Source organism: Pseudophryne corroboree, chromosome 12, assembly GCF_028390025.1.
Source record: "Pseudophryne corroboree isolate aPseCor3 chromosome 12, aPseCor3.hap2, whole genome shotgun sequence".
In the NCBI taxonomy this organism is placed as follows: Eukaryota; Metazoa; Chordata; class Amphibia; order Anura; family Myobatrachidae; genus Pseudophryne; species Pseudophryne corroboree.
The window spans coordinates 108,704,671-108,727,675 of record NC_086455.1 but is presented as its reverse complement, the minus strand read 5'-3'; positions in this window follow the sequence as shown (position 1 = coordinate 108,727,675).

The window sequence follows — 23,005 nt, the reverse complement described above, 5'->3', positions numbered from 1 at the left end:
TATTATCTGGAATGTATATTGTGCCATTTTCACTATGCGGTAATATTATTATGCGTTTTGATTAGCTGTAAAGTTAATATATGTAGTACAGACATTTGCATTTCCTTGTTAGAGCGGTTCCCTGGACAGCAAGTGTAATGTAAAGATCGGATACTGTAGTATTGACTTTAAGTGGACTTTTTTCCCAATTTTATTGTTTGTATAGAGTTTTTACAATTTGATAATGCAGCACAGCTGTATGTCAACAATTCTTCATAGTCCACATATGGAAAACTGCTAGTGCTGACATCTGATAAGACAGTGGTAGCCAACCCTGGTCCTCGAGAACTACCAACAGTAAACATTTCCCAAGTTTCCTCACAGAATCACAAGACAAGTAATTAGGTCCATCTGTGGATCTTAAAATGAGTCATTGAGTAATGACTGCATCTGTGCACCTGCTAGGTGAGCTGGAAAACGTGAACTGTTGGTAGCTCTCGAGGACCAGGGTTGGCTACCACTGTGATAAGATAGCGGCTGAGGCTGTAAACCAGGTTATTCTGTTCCAGTATTTTAACCCTAGACTCAACTAGACAAAGGCGATTATCATGAAAACACGTTGGTGTAGTGGTGCCTTTGATCCCGGGTCTACCTGTATTGACAGCATTTGGTAATATGGTCAAATGGTCTACCCAGGTTCCATCTTCCTGTGCCTGGTCTATGCACATGCGTTATTGTATCTTCATCTGGTAGGAAGGCATTTTTACTGTTTATGGTGAAGGATTTATTCCTAGTCATATATTATTAAAGCTTTTGTTTTAACTGAAAAAGTAATGCACAACTGGGATTTCTTTATATTTGTTACACATCCTATGGGGGCATTCACATTTGACAATTTCTACCTGACTGTCCATCATACCTATTGGGACACATTAATATGTGAAGCATTCTCTGGAGGATCTATGCTGGTTACTGTACCTGTGTGCAAAAGAAACTGCTATGAGCAATGTGCAAGTCATATTCTGGTAAGCAGTACATCTTGAGGGGGTGCACAAGATCTTTTGGGCTATATTTAAAATCTGTGCTATTAAGTGCGGGCAGATACACCTACAGATGCACCCCTCCGTCTTTGGTCACACCTTTGGTGTTATTTTCTGGTGGTTTTATGCTATATTATTTATTTATTGATTCATTTATTGTTTCACTAATACATCCGGGGGAGCATATCCATCTAAAGCTGGGTACGCACTAAATGATGTGTACCCAGCGCAATATTGGCAAAGACGGTGAGGGTGCTGGAATCGGCAAGTGTGTATGCACGGCAGTGACGGAGTTGCAGTGAGCTGAGACAGGGCCATGCTGCATTCTTCAGCATGGTATCACTGGCGACATCCCCAGATTGAGAGTGAATCACAAACGATTTAGTGTGTACACAATGGAAGATTAAACAAATTTGTCATAACAAATGGTCGTTATTGGCAAATTCATTTAAAAAGTCATCTAGTGTGACTGTGTACCCAGCTTAAGAATAAGAGCTCCTTAACACTGAATATCATCAGACCTGCACTTTAGGACATTGTATGTGCGCCATACCCTCTTTATCTATTTTTTTCTGGCTAGTAGTAAAGAATCAAAGAAATGTAGTACTGTTGCATCCTCATCAACTTATTAAAAATAATGTAATTGTGTGAAAAGGTGTGCAAAGCACACTGAGCCTGATTTAGATTTGTACTGTAATACCCCTTTTTCACGGACATGAAAATCCTTGGTTTTTGCACAGGAATACACACCAACCTGGAATTTTTGTAAGTGGAAACAGCTCCACCCGGGTCTAGTCAACCGGGAATCCTTTCCGGTTACATATCAGGGTTTTTACTGCAAAAAAACCTTGATGAGCTGCAGTGGAAATGGGTTACCCAGGTCATGCGACCTGGGTAACCCGTTTACAGCATTGTGATTGGCTCAACAACCCATGACAGCCATCACTAAAGAGGAAGAGATTACAGCCTCCCCGTATGGTCCAGACTGTTCTGGATTTTGCCCCATATCCGCTCACCATGCGGGGAAGCTATAATCTCTTCCTGCTTGTCTCCAGTGTGGCAGCATCCTCCCAAATGCGCCCCATTCGCCACCTGCCGATCCGCTGATCTGGGAATTTTGTGGTGCTTGGAGATGACTCATGGTTAACCCTATCAAAAACCTTTGACTGATCCAAAGCCAGCAGGTACTTTCCCCAACCTTCAGCATGACACCACTCCGCAGTCTCCCGGATGCCAAGGGCGGCACTAAAAGTTCTCTGGCCCTTCACAGTGCAATGCTGAGAGGGATAAAGCAAAGACCCAGAAAATTCCATCAGCCTATTAAAGAGTACCTTATTCAGAATCTTTCTATCCTTATTAAGAATAGTGGTGGGGCGCCAGTTCTCAATACGTGATGTATCCTTCCCTTTAGAAAGCAAGATAAGAGTGGACAGTCTCATGGAAGAAGGCAGTAAACCCTCACCCAGACACTCATTAAACACTTCCGGTCCTGGGGCCTTTTTCATAGACAAAGAGTCTATGGCCTGCCTGACCTCTTCCACCACTATCTCATCCCTTAATGAATCAAGAGCACTGCCTCAGCTCTCAAGACCTGGAGTCTCTCTCAGAAACTGTTCCATCCTCTCTCCAGCCCCCTTATCCTCAGGAGGACACCTTAGTCATCGCACAACCTTACTCCTCCTTACAGTTGACCGAGCTCTGGTAAGGTTTAGATTAGTGGTATTTACCATAATCCCTCTCCAGAACCAAGGAAGCATACTGGTCATAGTGGTACTCCTTCATCTGAGCTTTCACCCTGCTCATAAATCAAGAAATCAAGTCTCTTTCTCAAGGCATGTTAGATATTCTAATTTACCAAATTATTTTTGGAAAAAGCTGCGAGTTCTTTCCTTGCATACCTCCCACCACTCCGACCTACTCCATCCCACCTCTAAAATTGACTCCTGATATTCAGAGAAGTCACTGAAGAACTGTCTAATCTCTTCCTCTTTCAGAAACTCAGAGTTCAAGAGCCACAGACCCAGCCCTTTCTGAGGAGATTCTGAGGCGTTTAGGGATGAACACAGAAAAATGTGATCACAGAATTCTACTGGCTTCCGCTTAGGGGCTAAAATTTTGCACTCTCCTTAACAAATAAAACTATCTATTCTACTCCTATGTCTACTTTGAAAATAAGTGAACCCCATGAGGTCTGGTGAATGGCGAACATGCACATCCGCCTGCCTAACTATACTATCTAAAAAATATGACTCATAACCCAGAGCATTCTTTAAACTCCCCTGTCTTTTGGCCTAAATGGTACTGAAATCATCACCAAATACGATCTGCTGGGCTGAAAAAAAGATACAGCTTTATATTCCTGAAAAGACACTTCCTATCTACTTAATCTGGCAGCCATAGGTGTGTCCTCTCAGGTTGACATCAAAAACCATTCACCTGCCTACCTGAAGCTCAATAACCAGTTGGACAGTTATCATGCCAGTAAAAAGGACCACCAGCCCACTGTATGACTCGGCCACAAGAGACCAGAAAGACGGCCCAACACCTCCACTCAGCTGTCGCCTTGTGAAGGTTTGCAAGCCACCCCATCCTATTATCTTGCGAAAAAATCAACTCCCAGTGTGCTAAAAAAACCCTCAAAAGTCATATGACAAGTGTGTCCTGAAAGGATTGAGGCCACATTAAGTGTGGCAAACCTAATGGGCTGGGAAGCCATCCTTCAGGGTTATAGAAATAGGACCTAACTCACTTCTTCTTCGCTTGCTTCTTAGACTGCTCACCTGAGGAGCCCCACCACTTGTACCTCACACGGGTTGGCAAGGAGTCGCCCTCCAAAACTATGTCCTCATCAGGGGAGGCACCCTTGCCATACCCCAGAGAAGAAACCACAACTTAAGTAGCTACACCTGCATCAGACACCCCAAAGGGGGCAATCAATAGTTAGATCCCCCTGAGTATCTGGGGACCTAGGGGAGGAGGAGGAATGCAGGAGGAATGGGAGGGGGTGAAGGGAAGGGAAGGAGGAAAGAGGGGACAGGGACTTGGTCAGAAAGAATCTGAGGGGCAGGCAGGAACCGGTCCTCCACAGATGCTACACCTGCATCAGACACCCCAAAGGGGGCAATCAATAGTTAGATCCCCCTGAGTATCTGGGGACCTAGGGGAGGAGGAGGAATGCAGGAGGAATGGGAGAGGGTGAAGGGAAGGGAAGGAGGAAAGAGGGGACATGGACTTGGTCAGAAAGAATCTGAGGGGCAGGCAGGAACCGGTCCTCCACAGAAACTACTAAAGAGCATATAGCATCAGGCACAGGACCCTGAAGTCACAGACAAGGAGAAGAAGACGGCATCCCACCCACCTCCTGATTTTTATCATGCACCTTCGGTGTCCTACCAAATCATCCAAAACTTCCTCCACCCCCTTCTTCATTTGCCTTTCCCCTTACCCTTACCTGACACTATCTGATAAGGGGAAGGTACGTGAGACACAAATTTCCTCTTCTTCATTATTTTAGTCTGGAAGACAAAATCTCCATTCTCAGCTCTAACAATTTTGCCTTCATCCTACTCATCACTGAAAAGCACATCAAAATGATTAGAGGATCAATATCCCATCCTCCTTACCCCTACCTCTACCAGCCCTCTTCTTTTTACTCCTCACCACCTTAAAGGGCTCCTTCCCTACCACACCAGGACCACTAGTACCCAACCCTTACGTGCCTTCACCATACTCTGCCTGATCTTCTCTATCTGCAACAGACACTTCCCCTAATCGGACCACCACAGGAGAATGCTCTATGCCAAAAACCTCTACTCTCTTGTCACCTCAGCAGATTTTGTGTCCAGGCTAGTATTGTAAAAGGCCATGGGGCATCAACTGAAGGGTTGCAACTCAGAGCCACACAAATTTATAGTGATCACCCCGCAATCTCTAGCTAGATGTTTCACCTTTTTACACCAGGAACACTTCTGCTCTGGACAATCTCTACTAATGTGCCTGAGAGCCCCACAACGATGGCACATCCAGGGTTGGCCTGGATAAAAACACTGTATACAATCACAGCCTATATAGGCCATAGCTTAACAGTGACCTTCCAGGCCCCACCATAGACATCTAAAGCACCAAGAGCCTTCACTAACAGTGTAACTAAGGACTACACATGCCTTAATAACCAGAAGGACAGATCAGCCTCACTCAGAGATTCATTACCGACCAATATCGTGACTTTAGCTGTCTCCTTATTAGATACAGCAAAAGACCTGAGATTAACCCTTGGTTCCTTAATATTAAAGCCCGCCCCTTTCTACCAAAAGGCCTGTAACTCATTATAAGTCATGCAACTCACATCGTATTCATTGGAACCAACCAGATGAATGAACGCAAAAAGATCTGTAGCCACAAAACCCATGTCTAAGAACTAAAAAAAAAAAAAATCATGCAGAGTTGCATTACCAATCTATTTCAGCTGCACCCCGTTCCTGTGCTTTACAGGTTGACCCCCACTTCCTCCTGAGGTCACTACTCTATTCACCCCCGCCCCACCCATACCGCCCACCACTGCCCTTGCATAAGATACCACCCGCAATTGGAAAAGGTAGGATAATGGTGCGCATTTAAATCAAAAGTGCGGCTACTAGGTTTACAGTAAAAATTGAACATCCAGGACACTCAACAAAGTCATAAGAAACAAATACAAAATTGTAAAACAGTAAGTAGCGCTCTTTAGATAAAATAGTGCATTGAGAGACAGAGTGGATAAAATATAAAGTAATAATCACCATGAAATAGTATACACTGGATATCCAATCCTCTGGGACTTTTAATTAAACCTTTTAAAACCTTTTATACAGTATCTGAAACAAAAATGCGTCCACTTTCCACATATTAGGCAATGTGGTTAATAGATGGACCATAGGAAAATAATATAGTGTAGTATTCCTTTAAACCGGATGGTTGGAAAGTGATATTGCCCTTACAGCAATGATGAGTTAAATTAGAATATCACAAGGATCCCCAAGCAGGCATGCAGCTTAACAGTAGGATCTGGAAACAGAGACTGTGGTCTACCTTCCACACAATGAGGATCATTCCGAGTTGATTGTAGCTGTGCTAAATTTAGCACAGCTACGATCAGTCACTCAGACATGCGGGGTGACGCCCAGCACAGGGCTAGTCCGCCCCGCATGTCAGTACCAGCCCCCCCACCCCTACCCCTGCAGAAATGCAAAAGCATCCCACAGTGCTTTTGCATTCGAGGAATAAATCCCAGCCAGAGTAGAACCTCTTCAATGCCCGGGTCGCAGCGGCTGCGTGTGATGTCACGCAGCCGCCGTGGCCCAACCCCCCAATGATCCGGCCACACTTGCGTTGTCTGGACCACGCCCCCTAAACAGCGGCTTAATGCCACCGTCCAGCCCCCTCCCGCCCAGCGACCGCCTTCAGCCATCTGGCATGCACAGTTCCGACACGATCGCTGCGCTGCGATAAACTGCAACGAGTGATCGGGTCGGACTGACCCCCAATGTTGTCAGAGTATGGTTGATGACAGACATATAAAACCAATATAGTGCAGTATTCTCTTTTTATCAAATGGTTTTAATTCAACATTGCACTTATAAACATAGAAGGGGTATAGGTCATAGGGTCGACATGCATTAGGTCAATAGTCATTAAGTCGACCACTATTGGTCAACAATGACTAGGTCGACACCTGAAATAGGTTGACAGTCATTAGGTCGACTTGAACAAGGTCGACACAGTCATTAGGTTGACATGAACAAGGTCGACAAGGAAAAAGGTTGACATGAGGTTTTTACTTTTTTTGGTATCGTTTTCATCGTAAAGTGACAGGGAACCCCAATTAGTGCACAGTGTCCCCTCACATGGCTCACTGCGCTTGGCACAGGTTACTACTCCCAATCGTAGTCCACGTGGATCGGAGAGTATGAAAAAGTTCAAAAAATTTGAAAAATGCATGTCGACCTTTTACCATGTCGACCTAGTACATGTCGACCTAGTGATCATGTCAACCTAATGCATGTCGACCAATAGTGGTCAACTTAATGACTGTCAACCTAAGTGTGGTCGACCTAATGACCGTATCCCCATAGAAGATAAAAACAGCATATCACAAGAAATCCCAGGAAGGTACAAGGCTCGGAGTTGGATTAGACCTGATGTCCTTTAGATGGAAAGCCAGACAGTCGGATGACCCCAAATATGGATATAAGGGTTCACCTCCAGGTACAAGCACCGCAGCTCTGTCAAGTCCTTTTAATTCCAAACGTCAGGGGAGAAGACAGCGCATTTCTGACCATATGTGATGCATATAAACAGTGGAGTTCCACCTTGTTACCACCTATTGCTTCAGTTGATGACAGGGCAAATTAAACTGTTCTTGCAGGTACTGCAATCTCCTGCATGCTGTTGCTGAATGTTTAGAAAATGTCCCAAAATCTTTTTGGCCACAGACAGCATCTCCTTCACACCCCTATCATTTAAAAAAAAAAAAAAAACCTGTACCAGTATTCTGTTGGAATTCACCCAGCTGTAATTCTTTCAATATATTTGTGGCATTATCAGAAACTACAAATCTTGAGGAGAGTCCAAGTGGGGTAAGCCATGTTGCTATGACATCCCTCAGTTTTTCTAAGAGGTTGTCAGCAGTATGCCTCTTAGTAAAGCTGGTGATATACAGAGTAGCCTGCCTCTGAATGAGCTGGCGTTTGTTAGATAATGCTTCTGCTGCTGATGATGAAGGCAATTCACCCAACCAATAGTACCTATTTGGATACTAGTCGCACAGGTGTGTTTATAACGTATAGAGAGCCCCCTTTGTACAATATTAGAAAGAAATTGTATTTACATACTAAATACATTTCTCTATCGTCCTAGTGGATGCTGGGGTTCCTGAAAGGACCATGGGGAATAGCGGCTCCGCAGGAGACAGGGCACAAAAAGTAAAGCTTTAGGATCAGGTGGTGTGCACTGGCTCCTCCCCCTATGACCCTCCTCCAAGCCTCAGTTAGATTTTTGTGCCCGGCCGAGAAGGGTGCAATCTAGGTGGCTCTCCTAAAGAGCTGCTTAGAAAAGTTTAGCTTAGGTTTTTTATTTTACAGTGAGTCCTGCTGGCAACAGGATCACTGCAACGAGGGACTTAGGGGAGAAGAAGTGAACTCACCTGCGTGCAGGATGGATTGGCTTCTTGGCTACTGGACATTAGCTCCAGAGGGACGATCACAGGTACAGCCTGGATGGTCACCGGAGCCTCGCCGCCGGCCCCCTTGCAGATGCTGAAACGAGAAGAGGTCCAGAATCGGCGGCAGAAGACTCCTCAGTCTTCTTAAGGTAGCGCACAGCACTGCAGCTGTGCGCCATTTTCCTCTCAGCACACTTCACACGGCAGTCACTGAGGGTGCAGGGCGCTGGGAGGGGGGCGCCCTGGGAGGCAAATGAAAACCTTTTTTGGCTAAAAATACCTCACATATAGCCTCCGGGGGCTATATGGAGATATTTAACCCCTGCCAGAATCCGTTAAGAGCGGGAGACGAGGCCGCCGAAAAAGGGGCGGGGCCTATCTCCTCAGCACACAGCGCCATTTTCCCTCATAGAAAGGCTGGAGGGAAGGCTCCCAGGCTCTCCCCTGCACTGCACTACAGAAACAGGGTTAAAACAGAGAGGGGGGGCACTAATTTGGCGTTAGAAATATATAAAAAAGATGCTATAAGGGAAAACACTTATATAAGGTTGTCCCTATATAATTATAGCGTTTTTGGTGTGTGCTGGCAAACTCTCCCTCTGTCTCTCCAAAGGGCTAGTAGGTCCTGTCCTCTATCAGAGCATTCCCTGTGTGTGTGCTGTGTGTCGGTACGTGTGTGTCGACATGTATGAGGACGATGTTGGTGAGGAGGCGGAGCAATTGCCTGTAATGGTGATGTCACTCTCTAGGGAGTCGACACCGGAATGGATGGCTTATTTAGGGAATTACGTGATAATGTCAACACGCGCCAAGGTCGGTTGACGACATGAGACGGCCGACAAACAATTAGTACCGGTCCAGACGTCTCAAAAACACCGTCAGGGGTTTTAAAACGCCCGTTTACTTTAGTCGGTCGACACAGACACAGACAGGGACACTGAATCCAGTGTCGACGGTGAATAAACAAACGTATTCCTTATTAGGGCCACACGTTAAGGGCAATGAAGGAGGTGTTACATATTTCTGATACTACAAGTACCACAAAAGAGGGTATTATGTGGGATGTGAAAAAACTACCGTAGTTTTTCCTGAATCAGATAAATTAAATGAAGTGTGTGATGATGCGTGGGTTCCCCCCGATAGAAAATATGGGCGGTATACCCTTTCCCGCCAGAAGTTAGGGCGCGTTGGGAAACACCCCTTAGGGTGGATAAGGCGCTCACACGCTTATCAGAACAAGTGGCGGTACCGTCTATAGATAGAGCCGTCCTCAAGGAGCCAGCTGACAGGAGGCTGGAAAAATATCATAAAAAGTATATACACACATACTGGTGTTATACTGCGACCAGCGATCGCCTCAGCCTGGATGTGCAGAGCTGGGGTGGCTTGGTCGGATTCCCTGACTAAAAATATTGATACCCTTGACAGGGACAGTATTTTATTGACTATAGAGCATTTAAAGGATGTATTTCTATATATGCGAGATGCACAGAGGGATATTTGCACTCTGGCATCAAGAGTAAGTGCGATGTCCATATCTGCCAGAAGATGTTTATGGACACGACAGTGGTCAGGTGATGCAGATTCCAAACGGCACAAAGGTGTATTGCCGTATAAAGGAAGAGGAGTTATTTGGGGTCGGTCCATCGGACCTGGTGGCCACGGCAACTGCTGGAAAATCCACCGTTTTTACCCTAAGTCACATCTCTGCAGAAAAAGACACCGTCTTTTCAGCTTCAGTCCTTTCGTCCCTATAAGAGTCATATCTGCCCAGGGATAGAGGAAAGGGAAGAAGACTGCAGCAGGCAGCCCATTCCCAGGAACAGAAGCGTTCCAACCCTTCTGACAAGCTCTCAGCATGACGCTGAGACCGTACAAGACCCCTGGATCCTACAAGTAGTATCCCAGGGGTACAGTTTGGAATGTCGAGACGTTTCCCCTGCGCAGGCTCCTGAAGGCTGCTTTACCAAGGTCTCCCTCCGACAAGGAGGCAGTATGGGAAAAAATTCACGAGCTGTATTCCCAGCAGGTGATAATTAAATTACCCCTCCTACAACAAGAAAAGGGGTATTATTCCACACTATATTGTGGTACTGAAGCCAGAAGGCTAGGTGAGACCTATTCTAAATCTAAAAAAATTTGAACACTTACAAAGGTTCAAATCAAGATGGAGTCACTCAGAGCAGTGATAACGAACCGGGAAGAAGGGGACTATCTGGTGTCCCGAGACATCAGGGATGCTTACCTCCATGTCCCAAATTTGCCCTTATCACTAAGGGTACCTCAGGTTCGTGGTACAGAACTGTCACTATCAGTTTCAGACGCTGCCGTTTGGATTGTCTACGGCACCCCGGGTCTTTACCAAGGTAATGGCCGAAATGATGGTTCTTCTTCGAAGAAAAGGCGTCTTAATTATCCCTTACTTGGACGATCTCCTGATAAGGGCAAAGTCCAGGGAACAGTTGGAGGTCGGAGTAGCACTATCTCGGATACTGTTACAACAGCAGGGGTGGATTCTAAAGATTCCAAAATCGCAGCTGATCCCGACAACAAGTCTCCTGTGCTTAGGGATGATTCTGGACACAGGGAGTTATCCGAGCTAGTCAGGAACCTCCTAAAATCAGTGCATCATTGCACAAGGGCCATGGTAAAAAAATGGTGACTTCCTTCGAAGCAATTCCAGTCGGCAGATTTCATGCAAGAACTTTTCAGTGGGATCTGCTGGACAAATGGTCCGGATCGCATCTTCAGATGCATCAGCGGATAACCCTATATCCAAGGACAAGGGTGTCTCTCCTGTGGTGGTTACAGAGTGCTCATCTTCTAGAGGGCCGCAGATTCGGCATTCAGTTTTGGATGTTGGTGACCACGGAGGCCAGCCCGAGAGGCTGGGGAGCAGTCACACAAGGAAAAAATTTCCAGGGAGTGTGATCAAGTCTGGAGATTTTTCTCCACATAAATATAGCTAAGGGTAAATTTATAATACTCTAAGCTTAGCAAGACCTCTGCTTCAAGGTCAGCCGGTATTGATCCAGTGGGATAAAACATCACGGCAGTCGCCCACGTAAATAGACAGGGCGGCACAAGAAGCAGGAGGGCAGTGGCAAAAACTGCAAGGACTTTTCGCTGGGCGGAAAATCATGTGATAGCACTGTCAGCAGTGTTTCATTCCGGGAATGGAAACTGGGAAGCAGACTTCCTCAGTAGGCACGACCTCCACCCGGCAGAGTGGGAACTTCATGGGGAAGTTTTCCACATAATTGTAAACCGTTGGGAATTACCAAAGGTGGACATGATGGCGTCCCGTCTGAACAAAAAACGGGACAGGTATTGCGCCAGGTTAAGAGACCCTCAGGCAATAGCTGTGGACGTTCTGGTAACACCGTGGGTGTACCAGTCGGTGTATGTGTTCCATCCTCTGCTTTTCATACCTAAGGTACTGAGAATTATAAGACGTAGAGGAGTAAGAACTATACTCATGGCTCCGGATTGGCCAAGAAGGACTTGGTACCCGGAACTTCAAGAGATGCTCACAGAGGACTTATGGCCTCTGCCGCTAAGAAGGGACTTGTTTCAGCAAGTACCATGTCTGTTCCAAGACTTACCGCAGCTGCGTTTGACGGCATGGCGGTGGAACGCCGGATCCTAAGGGAAAAGGCATTCAGGAAGAGGTCATTCCTACCCTGGTCAAAGCCAGAAAGGAGGTGACCGCACAACATTATCACCACATGTGGCGAAAATATGTTGCGTGGTGTGAGGCCAGGAAGGCCCCACGAAGAAATTTCAACTCGGTCGATTCCTGCATTTCTTGCAAACAGGAGTGTCTATGGGCCTCAAATTGGGGTCCATTAAGGTTCAAATTTCGGCCCTGTCGATTTTTCTTCCAGAAAGAAGTGGCTTCAGTTCCTGAAGTCCAGAAGTTTGTCAAGGGAGTATTGCATATACAACCCCCTTTTGTGCCTCCAGTGGCACTGTGGGATCTCAACGTAGTTCTGGGATTCCTCAAAACACATTGGTTTAAAACCAGTCAAATCTGTGGATTTGAAGCATCTCACATGAAAAGTGAACATGCTCTTGGACCTGGCCTGGACCAGGCGAGTGTCAAATTGGTGGTTTTTTTTCTCAAAAAAGCCCATATCTGTTTGTCCATTCGGACAGGGCAGAGCTGCGGACTCGTCCCCAGTTCTCTCCCTAAGGTGGTGTCAGTGTTTCACCTGAACCAGCTTATTGTGGTGTCTTGCGCCTACTAGGGACTTGGAGGACTCCAAGTTGCTAGATGTGGTCAGGGCCCTGAAAATATAGGTTCCAGGACGGCTGGAGTCAGGAAAACTGACTTGCTGTTATCCTGTATGCACCCAACAAACTGGGTGCTCTTGCTTTTAAGCAGACTTTTGCTAGTTGGATGTGTAATACAATTCAGCTTGCACATTCTGTGGCAGGCCTGCCACAGCCAAAATATGTAAATGCCCATTCCACAAGGAAGGTGGGCTCATCTTGGGCGGCTGCCCGAGGGGTCTCGGCTTTACAACTTTGCCGAGCGGCTATTTAGTCAGGGGCAAACACGTTTGTAAAATCCTACAAATTTGATACCCTGGCTAAGGAGGACCTGGAGTTCTCTCATTCGGTGCTGCAGAGTCATCCGCACTCTCTCGCCCGTTTGGGAGCTTTGGTATAATCCCCATGGTCCTTTCAGGAACCCCAGCATCCACTAGGACGATAGAGAAAATAAGAATTTACTTACCGATAATTCTATTTCTCGGAGTCCGTAGTGGATGCTGGGCGCCCATCCCAAGTGCGGATTATCTGCATTACTTGTACATAGTTACAAAAATCGGGTTATTATTGTTGTGAGCCATCTTTTCAGAGGCTCCGCTGTTATCATACTGTTAACTGGGTTCAGATCACAGGTTGTACAGTGTGATTGGTGTGGCTGGTATGAGTCTTACCCGGGATTCATAAATCCTTCCTTATTGTGTACGCTCGTCCGGGCACAGTACCTAACTGAGGCTTGGAGGAGGGTCATAGGGGGAGGAGCCAGTGCACACCACCTGATCCTAAAGCTTTACTTTTTGTGCCCTGTCTCCTGCGGAGCCGCTATTCCCCATGGTCCTTTCAGGAACCCCAGCATCCACTACGGACTCCGAGAAATAGAATTATCGGTAAGTAAATTCTTATTTTAGGGGGTGCTATCACAGGCAAAGTATGTAGACAATGAAAATTAGAGAGATAGTTTCAAAATGCCCTAAGGTGGTGCACTATTGAAAGTATTATTAAAATTAGAGATGTGCAGCGGGCATTTTTCGTGCTTTGTGTTTTGGTTTTGGATTCGGTTCCACGGTCGTGTTTTGGATTCGGACACGTTTTGGCAAAACCACCCTTTCGGATTTTTGTCAGATTCGGATGCGTTTTGGATTCAGGTGTTTTTTTTTTAAAAACTCAAAAACAGCTTAAATCATAGAATTTGGGGGTCATTTTGATTCTATAGTATTATTACCCTTAATAACCATAATTTCCACTCATTTCCAGTCTATTCTGAACACCTCACAATGTTATTTTTAGTCCTAAAATTTGCACTGAGGTCGCTGGATGATTCAGCTAAGCGACCCAAGTGGGCGGCACAAACACCTGGCCCATCTAGGAGTGGCACTGCAGTGTCAGACAGGATGGCACTTAAAAAAATAGTCACCAAACAGCACATTATGCAAAGATAAATAAAAAAAGAGGTGCAAGATGGAATTGTCCTTGGGGCCCTCCCACCCACCCTTATGTTGTATAAACAGGACATGCACACTTTAACAAACCCATCTTTTCAGCGACAGGGTCTGCCACACGACTGTGGCTGAAATGACTGGTTGGTTTGGTCCCCCACCAAAAAAGAAGCACTTAATCTCTCCTTGCACAAACTAGCTCTACAGAGGCAAGATGTCCTCCTCATCCTCATCATCCGATTCCTCACCCCTTTCACTGTGTACATCCTCCTCCTCACAGAGTATTAATTCGTCCCCACAGGAATCCACCATCACAGGTCCCTGTGTACTTTCTGGAGGCAATTGCTGGTAAATGTCTCCACGGAGGAATTTATAATTAATTTTGATGATCATCATCTTCTCCACATTTTCTGAAAGTAACCTCCTACGCCGATCTCTGGCAAATTGCCCGCTGAACTTAACACTCTTTCGGGGTACACCCTGGAGGGGGGGCAACTTAGGTAAAATAAAGCCAGTTTGTGCAAGGGCCTCCAAATTGCCTCTTTTTCCTGCCAGTATAAGTACCGACTGTCTGACATGCCTACTTGGATGCGGTCACTCATATAATCCTCCACCATTCTTTCAATGGTGACAGAATCACATACAGTGACAGCAGATAACATGTCAGTAATCGTTGGTAGGTCCATCAGTCTGGACCAGATGTCAGCACTTGCTCCTGACTGCCCTGCATCACCGCCAGTGGGTGGTTTTGGAAATGTTATCCTTTTCCTGGCAGCTCCAGTGGCGGTAGAAAATGAAGGAGGAGCTGTTGGCGGGTCACGTTCCGCTTGACTTGACAATTGTCTCACCAGCAGGTCTTTGAACATCTGCAGACTTGTGTCTGCCGGAAAAAGAGATACAACGTAGGCTTTAAACCTAGGATCGAGCACGGTGGTCAAAATGTAGTGCTCTGATTTCAACAGATTGACCACCCGTGAATCCTGGTTAAGCGAATGAAGGGCTCCATTCACAAGTCCCACATGCCTAGCGGAATGGCTCTGTTTTAGCTTTTCTTTCAATCTCTCCAGCTGCTTCTGCAAAAGCCTGATGAGGGGAATGACCTGACTTAGGCTGGCAGTGTCTCAACTGACTTCACGTGTGGCAAGTTCAAAGGGTTGGAGAACCTTGCCCAACATGGAAATCATTCTCCACTGTGCTTGAGTCAGGTGCATTCCCCCTCCTTTGCCTATATCGTAGGCAGATGTATAGGTTTGAATGGCCTTTTGCTGCTCCTCCATCCTCTGAAGCATATAGAGTGTTGAATTCCACCTCGTTACCACCTCTTGCTTCAGCTGATGGCAGGGCATGTTCATGAGTGTTTGCTGGCGCTGCAGTCTTCGGCACGCGGTGGCTGAATGCCGAAAGTGGCCCGCAATTTTTCGGGCCACCGACAGCATCTCCTGCACTCCCCTGTCGTTTTTCAAAAAATTCTGCACCACCAAATTAATTGTATGTGCAAAACATGGGACGTGCTGGAATTTGCCCACATGTAATGCACGCACAATATTGGTGGCATTGTCCGATATCACAAATCCCCAGGAGAGTCCAATTGGGGTAAGCCAATCTGCGATGATGTTCCTCAGTTTCCATAAGACGTTGTCAGCTGTGTGCCTCTTATGGAAAGCGGTGATACAAAGCGTAGCCTGCCTAGGAATGAGTTGGCGTTTGCGAGATGCTGCTACTGGTGCCGCCGCTGTTGTTGCTGCGGAAGGCAATACATCTACCCAGTGGGCTATCACAGTCCTTAGTCTGCCCTGTTCCACTTGTCCACATGTCCGTGGTTAAGTGGACAGTGGGTACAACTGCATTTTTTAGGACACTGAGGACACTTTTTCTGACGTCTGTGTACATTCTCAGTATCGCCTGCCTAGAGAAGTGGAACCTAGATGGTATTTGGTACCGGGGACACACTACCTGAAGAAATTCTCTAAGTCCCTGTGAACTAACGGTGGATACCGGACGCACGTCTAACACCAACATAGTTGTCAAGGCCTGATTTACCTGCTTTGCAACAGGATGACTGCTGTGATATTTCATCTTCCTCGCTAAGGACTGTTGGACAGTCAATTGCTTACTGGAAGTAGTACAAGTGGTCTTCCGACTTCCCCTCTGGGATGACGATTGACTCCCAGCAGCAAAAATAGCAGCGCCAGCAGCACCAGCAGCAGTAGGCGTTCCACTCAAGGATCCATCAGAGGAATCCCAGTTAGGAGAGGACTCGTCAGACTTGCCAGTGACATGGCCTGCAGGACTATTGGCGTTCCTGTCTAAGGAGCAAATTGACATTGAGGTAGTTGGTGGTGTGGTATGCAGGAGCTTGGGTACAAGAGAAAGAAGGGATTTAGTTGTCAGTGGACTGCTTCCGCAGTCACTCAAACTTTTTGAACTTGTCAATAACTTCTGATGAATGCGCTCCAGGTGACGTATAAGGGAGGATGTGCCGAGGTGGTTAACATCCTTACCCCTACTTATTACAGCTTGACAAAGGCAACACACGGCTTGACACCTGTTGTCCGCACTTCTGTTGAAATAATTCCACACCGAAGAGGTGATTTTTTTTGTATTTTGACAAGGCATGTCAATGGCCTTATTCATTCCACGGACAACAGGTGTCTACCCGCGTGCCTGACTTAAACAAACCACCTCACCATCAGAATCCTCCTTGTCAATTTCCTCCTCAGCACCAGCAACACCCATATCCTCATCCTGGTGTACTTCAACAGTGACATCTTCAATTTGAATATCAGGAACTGGACTGTGGGTGCTCCTTCCAGCACTTGCAGGGGGCGTCCAAATGGTGGAAGGAGCCACCTCTTCCCGTCCAGTGTTGGGGAGGTCAGGCATTGCACCCGCCGACACATTTGGCCTCTCCTTGGGGATTTGTGATTTAGAACGCACAATTCTTTGCTGTGCTTTTGCCAGCTTAACTCTTTTCATTTTTCTAGCGGGAGGATGAGTGCTTCCATCGTCATGTGAAGCTGAACCACTAGTCATGAGGAACATAGGAGAGGGCCTTAGCCGTTCCTTGCCACTCCGTGTCGTAAATGGCATGTTGACAAGTTTACGCTTCTCCTCAGATGATTTTTATTTAGATTTTTGGGTCATTTTACTGAATTTTTGCTTTTTGGATTTTACATGCTCTCTACTATGACATTGGGCATCGGCCTTGGCAGACGACGTTGATGGCATTTCATCATCTCTGCCATGACTAGTGGCAGCAGCTTCAGCACTAGGGGGAAGTGGATCTTGATCTTTCCCTATTTTACCCTCCAAATTTTTGTTCTCCATTTTTTAATGTGTTGAATTATATGTCAGTAATAAATCTGGAATTAGATGGCAATAATGTCTGGAATTAGATACCACTAGATAGATACCAGATACCACTGTGACTGGAATGATGATGACCTATGCAGTGACAGTGCTGTGACAGTGACAGGACACTACCACAGCATCCTACAGAAGCAAGATGCAGCACAAGACACTGTACTAGTAATGTAGTATTACTGAGCACCACAAGACACTGAGCACTGGTTATACTGAGCACTGATGATACTGAGCTCTGATTATACTGAGCACTGATGATATTGAGCACTGATACTGAGACTGATGATACTGAGTGTCACAACTGAGGGCCTGAGCTGACGGAAGGCAGCCTCAGTTGTAGGGGCTGAGACGTACCGGAACCTGGGAGGTTGTATCAGACCCCTGGACATGTAAGTAACATGAAGAGAAACCGCCCGAAGGCGTGACCACGACAACTTGAGTAAAAGTCAATGATATTTATTTATGACAAACTCCATGCATCACAGTAGCAGTAAAAAGAAACATAAAAATCAGCAGAGAAATAATAATACAGTTCCTGGGTACTACAGGGTGGCAGGGGCCACAGAGCTCTGGTGGTATGAGACAGTTCTTATTATCTGCAAGTTGGAAAGTCCTTACCAGGCTCAACTGTAGCAATGAGGAAAGCCCAGGGTCGTACCAGCTGGTGTTCCAGGGAAAGCTGGACTGCTGTAGATAAAATGCTGCTGTGGGTACTGGTTAGAACCAGACAGGTGTTGGCACGGAGTGGATACTGGCTGGAACCAGTTAAATAATAAATAAAGCTTGAGAGCGATGCAATATAGATGAAATGTAGAATTTGAGAGCGGAGAAATAATAATACCGGTGGAGAGTGGTAAACTGCAGAAAGGACACCGGCCCTTTAAGAGAAGCTGTACACTGCTGGAAGCTGAGCTGGAAGCAGGTGATGTTGTAGCTGGAAACAGGTGAGTCCAGAATGGATCGGAGAGTCAGGCTACACCGCAGATGGAATGCTGGTGCGGGTCTCTATAGCAGAAGTCTGGAGACAGGAGCTGGAACCTGGAAGACAATCACAGGAGAGAGACAAACTGGAACTAGGTTTGACAACCAAAGCACTGACGCCTTCCTTGCTCAGGCACAACCTATTTATACCTGCAGCAAGGAAGGCATTGGCTAGGCAATTATGCAAATTAATAATACTGACAACGGATTGGTAGGAAAGATCAGCTGACAGAATCCAAGATGGCTGCGCCCATGCAGACACTTGGAGGGAAGTTTGGATTGTAATCCATGTGGTCTGGAAAACAGTAATGGCGGCGCCGGCCACCGGAGACAGGAGACGCCAGGCTGACAGATGCACATCCGACCACGCGGACACAGCGGAGGCCGCGGCTGACGTAATCGCCACTCTGAATGCAGAAGCTCAGGGACGGCGGCGGAGGCCGCGGGAGACGCCATGTCAGATGTATAAGGCGTTACTGTGACTGCGTCCAGAGAGACAGGAGAGGATGCGGGAATGTGCACATCAGGATAACAGATGGGATCCGGTCCTGGAGCGCTGAGCCAGCCTTAGGAGGCATCTGATAGGTAAGAAATGGCGTCCAGATACCCGGATCGTGACAGCACCCCCCCCTTTAGGAGTGGCCCCAGGACACTTCTTTGGCTTTTGAGGAAACTTGGAATGGAATCTCCGGACCAAGGCAGGAGCATGAACATCAGAAGCATTGGTCCATGAACGTTCCTCAGGGCCATAACCCTTCCAGTCAATAAGATACTGAAGTTGACCGTAACGGTGACGTGAGTCCAGGATCTTGGCTACTTCATACTCAACGCCTCGTTGAGTTTGGACTTTCGGAGTTGGAGGAAGTGAGGAATGAAACCGATTCAAGATTAGCGGTTTCAACAGGGAAACATGGAATGTCCTGGGTATTTTTAAGAAGGGAGGCAACTGGAGTCTGTAAGCAACAGGATTGATGACTTGATCAATTTTAAAAGGACCGATGTAGCGAGGTGCAAACTTCATACTGGGAACTCTTAACCTCAAATTCTTCGTGGATAACCATACCCGATTACCCACCTTGAGAGCAGGAACTGCTCGACGCTTCTTATCCGCAAACTTCTTGTACCTGAACGATGCCTTGAGCAGAGCTGATCGTACGCTCTTCCAGATATTGGCAAACTGATGCAAGGTGATATCCACTGCGGGAACAGAAGTTGCTGGAAGCGGTTGGAACTCAGGGACTTTAGGGTGGAATCCAAAGTTGGTGAAGAATGATGTTGAAGAAGATGAAGAATGATACTGGTTGTTATGACAGAACTCGGCCCAGGGAAGTAATTGAACCCAGTCATCTTGAGAGGAGGACACATAGATGCGGAGGAAGGACTCCAAGTCCTGATTCACCCTCTCAGTTTGACCATTGGTCTGAGGATGGTAAGCCGTGGAAAACTTTAGCTTGACTTGGAGGACTTGACATAAACTTCGCCAGAATTTGGCTGTGAATTGAACTCCTCGATCTGAGATAATTTCTTCTGGAAGACCGTGGAGTCGAAAGATCTCTTGTATGAATACTTGAGCCAACTTGGAAGCTGACGGAAGACCGGTAAGAGGAATGAAGTGTGCCATCTTGGTGAACCGGTCAACTACCACCCAGATGGTATTAAACTTGTTGCACATGGGCAAATCTGTAATAAAATCCATCGACAAATGGGTCCATGGTCGACGGGGAACAGATAGTGGAACCAGTTGCCCCGCAGGCGACTGGCGGGATACTTTATGTTGAGCACACTTTGGGCAAGATGCAATAAACTCCAAAATGTCCTTTTTCAGAGTCGGCCACCAATAGGACCTAGAGATAAACTCCAGGGTTTTTTGGATACCTGTATGTCCGGCAAAGCGGGAAGCATGGGCCCAATGCATGAGCTTCTTCCTTAGTGTCGGCTTCACAAAACTTTTCCCTGATGGGGGCGTAGAGTCCATCCCTACCGTGGAGAATGCCAACGGATTTATAATAGGATGCTTGTCTGAAGACTCTGACTCATTTTCTTGCTCCCATGAGCGGGAAAGGGCATCGGCCTTGCGATTCTGAGAGCCCGGACAGAACTGGAGTTTAAAGTCGAACCTGGAAAAGAAAAGTGCCCATCTGGCCTGACGAGGGTTGAGACATTGTGCGCCTTTCAGATATAGAAGGTTCTTGTGGTCTGTAAGGATGGTGATTGAATGAGAAGCTCCCTCCAACAGATATCTCCACTCCTCTAGAGCGAGCTTGATGGCTAGCAACTCCTGGTCGCCAATGGCATAGTTGCGCTCCGCTGGGGAGAACTTCCGTGAGAAGAAACTGCAAGGATGTAAATGGCCATCTTTAGCCCTCTGAGATAACACCGCTCCTACTCCAACGGAGGAGGCATCCACCTCTAAGATGAAAGGAGAGTCGATGTCAGGCTGTTTCAGGACAGGCGCAGAGATGAACCTCTGTTTTAAAAGATGAAAAGCTTGCATGGCTTCTTCAGACCACTTGGACGGGTTAGCACCCTTCTTGGTGAAAGCAGTAATAGGCGCCACAATGGTGGAAAAGTCTCGTATAAACTTTCGGTAATAATTGGCGAACCCTAAGAACCTCTGGACCCCTTTGAGGGTTAAGGGTACCGGCCAATTCTGGATTGCTTGTAGTTTCTCAGGATCCATCTCTAGTCCGGAACCGGACACAATGTACCCTAGAAACGGAATGGACTTGACTTCAAAGACGCATTTCTCTAATTTGCAATAGAGATGATTGACACGGAGACGGGACAGAACCTCCTTTACCCAAAAACGATGTTCCTCTAAATTGTTGGCAAAAATGAGGATATCATCTAGATAGACCACGACATGACGGTATAGAATGTCTCTGAAAATCTCATTGACGAAATGCTGGAAGACAGCTGGAGCATTGCTCAATCCGAAGGGCATGACGAGGTACTCATAATGTCCATCACGGGTGTTAAATGCGGTCTTCCACTCGTCACCCTCACGGATCCGGATGAGATTGTATGCACCTCTCAGGTCCAGCTTTGTAAAGATGGTAGCTCCGCTAACTCTGTCAAAGAGCTCAGTAATCAGGGGTAAAGGATAGCGGTTCTTGATGGTAATGTCGTTCAAACCTCTGTAGTCGATGCACGGCCGCAGACCACCATCTTTCTTTTTTACAAAAAAGAAGCCTGCGCCGGCTGGAGAAGAAGAAGGTCGAATGAACCCCTTTGCTAGGTTCTCTTTAATGTATTCCTCCATAGAATGCGTCTCAGGCAGAGACAAAGGATAAGTTCGGCCTCGAGGTGGAACCTTCCCTGGAACGAGATCAATCGGGCAGTCCCATTCTCTATGAGGAGGAAGGATATCAGCAGAAGCTTTACTGAACACATCCGTGAAATCTTGATATGAAGGAGGTGGAACATCAGACGACCTGGGGGAGGAAGAACAGACAGGCAACACTTTAAACAAACATGTCTCAGCACAGGAGGGACCCCATGCCAGAATTTGCGTAGTCGTCCAATCAATTGTAGGATTGTGAAGACGGAGCCATGGAAGGCCCAGGACCACAGGATGTGTGGCTCTTGGAATCACTAAAAGTGAAATAAGTTCGGAATGAAGAACTCCCACTCTCAGACGAACTGGTAGAGTCCTTAGAGCAATAACTGTATCAAAAATTTTACTGCCATCCACGGCAGTTAAGGAAAAGGAGGAAGGAAGTCTCTCGGTGGGTAAGGACCACCGTTTAACATAGGCTTCGGTAATAAAGTTCCCAGCTGCTCCGGAATCCAGGAGGGCAATGACGTTCTGATAACGTTGAGCAACTTGAAGCGAGACTGGGAGATTACAATCTTGAGGAGATGGAGAGGAGATCATTACTCCTAGCCGGCCCTCTCCTTGGCGAGCTAGGATTTGGAGTTTCCCGGACGTTTGGGACAGGCATTAATAGTGTGAGACGGAGCTGCACAATACAGACAGAGAGACTCAGAGAGACGTCTTCGGCGCTCAGCAGGAGTTAAACGGGAACGGCCAATTTGCATGGGTTCATCTTTAGTTGGTGACAGTTGGCGAGGAGGAGGAGCAGAAGATTTTGGAGCAGATGATCTTCCACGCTCAGTTGCTCTCTCTCTGAAACGTAAGTCAACTTTCGTACAAAGTGAGATTAGCTCATCTAACTTGGAGGGTAAGTCTCTGGTAGCTAACTCATCTTTAATACGCTCGGATAAACCATGCCAGAATGCAGCATACAGGGCCTCGTCGTTCCATGCCAGTTCAGATGCCAGAATCTGGAACTGTATAAGATATTGTCCTACAGTACGTGATCCCTGGCGTAAACGGAGAATCTCAGACGAAGCTGAAGTTACCCGGCCTGGCTCGTCGAAGATGCGCCTGAATGTTGACACGAATGCAGTGTAAGAAGATAGCAGGGTGTCGGACCTCTCCCATAACGGTGATGCCCAGTCGAGGGCTGAGCCACTGAGAAGAGAGATGATGTAGGCAATTTTTGTACGGTCACTGGGAAAATTGCCAGGTTGTAGCTCAAAATGAATCTCACACTGGTTGAGAAATCCCCTGCAGAATCTTGGAGATCCGTCAAATTTTGCTGGCGTTGGAAGATGAAGACGTGGAGCAGAAACGGGTAAGGTGGGTGGGGTTATAGTTGGAGTCACTGTGGTTGACGCCCCAGATGCGCCTGATCCACGGAGAGTTGTCTGAATCCCATCCAGCCGAGTAG